Below are 6,337 nucleotides of genomic sequence, written 5' to 3' on the forward strand. Positions count from 1 at the left end.
CTTAGGGTTAACTTAACGTTAATAAACTAACTGTCAAATTAAATTAACACAACATCCCTACACACGTTACAAAATGCAGCAGCAATATACAAGACATGCACATTATTTAACAGAATGGTGAAGCAACTCACCAGAACGGGAAACACCAAATTGCTCGGCGACTTGTGTCTGATTCAGGTTTTTTATACAATCCATAATAAAGCGTATGAAACAGTTTGGCATATAATGAAACAATAATGCTTGTATAAAGGTAAAAATGTGTGCCTCATATTACATATTGAAGAAAGCTCAAAAACATACTTGAATACTGAAAGTTAATGTATATTAATTCAGTTGAAATTAAGATAAACTAATGTCTTAAAAGGATTACAAAAAATTATACAACAAGGTTGAGCATGGATCATTTATTAAGTTGAAGTTTTAGTGAAGTTAAACCTTTTTTGTATGCTTCTGGCTATAGATTGAATTTTGGAAATTGAAACTAGTATCTGACATTTTTTCATCCTGTAATCATTTTTTAACAACTGCTATTATTATTATTATTATTATTATTATTATTATTATTATTATTATTATTATTTAAAACCTCTAAATAACTAGCAATACATATTTTAACAGTGGGGTGGAAACATTAGAGTGTTGTAGCTAACAAAATAATTTTATTAATCGTACCTGTCGTGTACTTCCATTCACTAAAAAGGTACAGTTACATAGTTGTATAGCAAGTGTTTTCATTATTAAAGGATGTTTTCAGTTTCCTTGACTTGCCTTCTAGGAAGTCTGCTACTATTTCTCTTCCAAGGTAATTTTCCCCCAGGGTCATCGCATTCTACTGGCTGCAAAGCATACAAGCCGCTAGTTGGTTACTAACAGGAAAGAAAGCCTTGAAGGGGTGGGGACAATTTCACTCTTCAAGTGAAGTGACCAAGGAAGTGCAAGATGCTCTGAAAACAAGGCCTGCAAACTGAGATATCTTTATCTTAATCTAGTACCTTAATCAAAACACACGTTTGCTTTTTAAATCTGCACATTTGAGAATTAAGTAAAATGATTTTTATAAACAGAAAGAATAAGAGTCTTGAGACTCTCACTGAAAATAAAAAACAACCAGCTTGGTCAGCCGGTGTGTTTGTAAACCACAAAGATTTGTCTTAAATCACTCTTTTTAGCTTGGGTTAACTGCTAAGCAGGATGCCCTAAAAACACTAACAATGTCCTACAACATAATGCAGTACAATATTCTTGTTCTCTCCCTTGGGATTCCGATTGCCTGTAACACACCACAGTATAATGAGATTTTTAACTGGAGTAAATTCTGCACATATAATAGGCGAATGATTTATGTAGCTGTTATCTGAGACAGCCGTGGATAAATCAGGAGTTTTGCAGGTAGCTTTTTCTCACTAAAATTATCACATACATTATAAGGAATAAAACAAGTGGTATGAAAAAAAAATAGTATTGATCTGTTCACTATGGATAAACAAAGCTTAGGTAATGGTTGTGCATAGAATTAAAGTTGTTTGTTATCATGCCACACTTAATGCCACATATCCACTTCCATTCCAACTTCAATTCCAGCTGTAGGTGTTTTCCGGTATAAGACATATCTGTCCTTCCATGTAATAAAGTGTAATAAACACTCTATGTGCTAATCTTAATGTATTTACTCATTAAGGCTCACACATTCCTCACATATTTAATTCTGAGCATGCAAAACATTGCTCTTTGAAAATGTTTTATACTACAGGTATGTTGTTTTACCTTTGTATGACCATCTTATATCATGTATGGATTTTATTTTAACCATTTATAAAGACACCGACATTATTCCTTAATAAAGGAAATGCATTTCCATTGCCTGCTTTAAAGTCATCTGTGTAATATAAAGCTCAACTGAGTTCATTTCACTGTAGCTGCCATCAAATAATATTCTATTCACCACAATCTAGTTTGACAATTTTTCTCCCCCACAGATAATACATGCATCCTGTTTCTTTACAAGCTTTCTTAAAGAATATATAAATGTAGTTTTATAAAGTTGAATGAGTCATTGCTAAAACATTAAACCACTTTCTCACTTTAAAATGTATTTTCTTGGAATCTTATGATAAATGTAGATGAATACCCCTGGGAATCATCACCACGATGTTCAAGGGGCTGACAGCTATCCTTGGTCGTGTAAATGTAAATCATTGCTGTGAAATAATGAGATCCATAGGCACATTGGAAGCATAGCAAAAGAGTTACATCTCATGGCAGTGTTATTTGGTGACATGGTTAATTAAAATTCCAATTTGTTACTAAGGAAAACAAAATTCATATCTAGCTCCAAGGATGAAAATATAACCCAAAACATGAAACCCATCTTGACAGGCAACTAAGTTGGAAATCTTTGCAAAACATAGTCTGTTGTGACCCTCAATGCCTATGTTTACATCAAAACCATTAATTAAACGTGCATTCATTAACAAGTTTCAAATGATATTACAGGAGCGTTCCAATTGTACTTTCTTAGAGTGTTCTACTTGTCATATCTGTTTTTTTTGTTTTTTGTTTTTTGTTTTTTATCTCAGAGGGTGGTTAAATGTAATTATTTGTTGCATGTTTCCATTAAGGTTCCATCATTGCACAGAATATATTTGTTAATGTGCTGTGCTAAAGTAGTGCCAAAAGGCTACCATATTACTAAATTGAAGTTGCCCTTTGTTGTACGATTCTTAACTCCAAATCAATTAATTTGCAATAAAAAGGCTATAACTACTAATGTTATTATACACAGATTAACTTGTTTTGAGATTACTCTGAAAATGATGCTGTGAAATGCCTAAGAATGTACTTTTGTGGGGAAGCACTGATCTTCATTGGTCCTTGCGTTATTTGTTCTGAAGCTGTGCAATACACATTTCTTAAGACTTGCAACAGGGTTACAGGAGATGATGAGTCTTCCATTTGTCCCTCAAATTTGACATGTTTTTTAACCATAATCATGGCCTACCCCACTCCATTTCCCAAAAAGTAGAGTATGATGACATGAGGTCATGAACATTCTAGAAAAAGAATGTTCCATTCTGGGAGCCAAAAGTCATTGTAAACATTGCCATAGATTCCAACCCCAGGTATCATCAGACACTGAAATTTAGTGATAGATGGACAGAGGTACAGAGAAGTGCACATCTTGAACAGCATCTTGTACAGGAGCTACAATTAAAAGGATGTCTGTAACCTCAATATGTCTGTATATTCCTCAATCATACTGCTGAAAATATCACTACTAGTGCAAGAAATATGTCAAGGTAATGGACTGGAATCTTTTGAAGTCTTAATAAGTTATTACTGGGCAATCTACTCTATGTTTATCAGTGTACAGGTGAAAGAAATTCCTCTGGTTAATTAACGTATTACCATATAAACCACATAAAGACACAACCCAAGTCTGATGCCCTAGCATGATGTCAAGGACCCATTGTGATGTCATCTGTATCTCCTTTAATGGTTGTGAAGCATCACAAAGATGCTGATTTTATGATGAGTTCTCTTTCAAAATGCCAGCTAGATGTGGACTATGTTGTAGGGCCACAGTCCTGGAGACGTGTGATGAGGAAAATGTACTGAATTCTATAGCACTGTTGGACATAAAACTTTGACGCAAGCCTACTTGCCACCACTGAACTCTAAAGATAAGTACCAGTATGTGCCACTGACTGCCATGTGCCTTTCATAGTGGACCACCATCACAAAGTGCTTTACAGAGGTAGGCTGTGAACTGTGCATTATATGCACAGTCACTTACAATAGAACATTGATTTAACATCTCATCCGCAGGACGGAGCACAAGGAGGTTAAGTGGCTTGTTCAGTGTCACACAGTGAGCCCAGGACTTTAAACACTGGACTACACTACCTCCTATAATAATAGGATTTAATGTTGCCATGAGACAATACCAGATAGGCAGGTTTACATTACATTTTTTCCAAAAAAGTCTGCTACAGTATACTATGTGGTAAAATACACTTGCTCCAAATCGGTACACAATAGTTGGCAAGTCTATGCGTTTTGCAGCGCATCCTGGATAATATAGTTGCTACCATGTATATAAACATGGCTGTCTGCCACTTTAAAATACATTCTAGAATGTTATGTTTCATTACAGGCAAGCTCAATGTATGGGTATAGTTACAACTACTTTTGGCACCCAGAATCGAAGGTTTTTTTTCTAGAATTTGGATGTTATTTTATTGCTATCCTACTCTACTTTTCTAGTGTGCTGCTTCTATTTTTGTTATAAACATAGCCTATGAGACTCATTACAAATGGAAAATGATCTGGTACATCATGCTTATGTGTTGTATATATGTATCACCTTGCAATAGACCAAATTAGTGTTGACCAGCCTGTTCACGCAAATCACATTTTGGTGTCTTAATAAAATAATTTTGTGAAACTTTGAATTGAGGCAAAACCTGTGTTTTTAAACATAACATTAATCATTGACACGTCCACTCCATAGTTGTTATCAGACAGGATGCACTCAGTACAGTGTTTTTGTCTTCTACTGTCATGGAAAACACTATTATTAATGTAAGCAAAGTTGCAGTACTGCACACACACTTTTATATGTTTTCTTTTATGGATGTTTGGATGTTTATTCCAATGAAATGTATAAGCCCAGAAAACCTACCTGCCGACCTAGCTCTATGAGCATAATCAATGACGAGACTCTCTTCGTTCCACTGTATACCGCAGTATAGCAAAGGTACTCGCTTGGGACTCCTCCAATGCATTCCAGTCCAGGATATTGTTCCAACTTAGCCTTAATTATTTAACTGAGAGATTTAGAGCACTCCAGGAGCTACAGTTTAGGATATATCGTCATGTATCTTAATGTATTCACTGTACACATTTATTTCTAAAAAGCAGATCAAATAACTAATATATATATATATATATATATATAGAGAGAGAGAGAGAGAGAGAGAGAGAGAGAGAGAGAGAGAGAGAGAGAGAGAGAGAGAGAGAGAGAGAGAGAGAGAGAGAGAGAGAGAGAGAGAGAGAGAGAGAGAGAGAGAGAGTAAATGAACTTGCACCACTTGGGTTCTTTGCCCCTTTAAAAATACTGACCCAGACACATATATGGAGGTTTAAAGCGCTTCTGCGCTATTTTTTTTAATAATAATCACCAAAACAAAATAAACAAAACAAACACCTAGCTCTTTTTTGAGCACCTAACTAAAACACAGAACAGGAACCTAAACTATCTTGCAGGACAGCTAAGCCGTTTACCTGCCGATTAAACAAAATAAACAGGTTTACACTATCTTTTCTTTTCTTTTCTTTTCTTTTATATATATATATATATATATATATATATATATATATATATATATATATATATATATATATAATTTTTTTCAAAAATATATTTTTCCACAGATGATCTAGGTATTTAGGGGTAATCTCAGGGTAATCATGGCTTGGTGGTTGAATGACCCTTTCTTCAAAACAAGCCGGGTGAAACTCCAGCTGTGCCTTATCCCTGCAGGGTGTAAGTCGATCAAATCAAGCCCTAAGTCTCAGCAGCCCCTTTGTGCGGCTTGTTTTGGAGTAGAGCCATTCAAAAAGATTTTAAACTCATTTGTTTGGCTTGAAAAACAAACTTCTTAAAAAAAAAACCTCTCTGAAGCATTGCAAACAGCTGACTGAATCCCTCTCTTTGTACTGTTCCAAAGGAAATTGTGTTTGAATGCAGTGCAACTAAAGTATAAAAAAATGACAAAGGGAAATGATTAATGAGCCTAGCTCTTGTGCTTAATACTTTATTCAGAGTGTTCCTTCAGGTCTGTTATCAATGTATTGTCAGCAGTCTTAGTTATGTAGTCATTTAAGACTATTATTTGATATTTTCATTTGTAACTAAGGACTGTAGATCAGGAATTCCCAAACTTTCTTGGCTCAAGGCTCCTATCAGATTTATTATCCCGGATGAGGATGAATACAGAAATGTGAATTTGTGTTCTCTGTATTGTTTATTCATCCTCTTTTGTTGTATAATTGTACAGATTATAGAGCGGCCATTGGAAATGAAGATTATAAAAGTACGATGTGTGTGGTGAGGTGATGCATTTAGATGCCAGGAGGAGGGTACAAGTACCTATGGAGAAGCATGGGTGTCTAAAAATAGCTGGATTGTACTTCTTGCAAGTGTCCTTGTGCTGACTTTGGTAATCCATACTTTCTGAATGTTAGGAAACCTTAGACAATGGTGCATTCTAAGAATAGAAAAATAGGATTCCATTATTCCCACAGGACCAAAGAGGTTGTGTTGTATTAAATCTGT

The sequence above is a fragment of the Acipenser ruthenus genome, chromosome 6, assembly GCF_902713425.1.
Source record: "Acipenser ruthenus chromosome 6, fAciRut3.2 maternal haplotype, whole genome shotgun sequence".
Lineage (NCBI taxonomy): Eukaryota > Metazoa > Chordata > Actinopteri > Acipenseriformes > Acipenseridae > Acipenser > Acipenser ruthenus.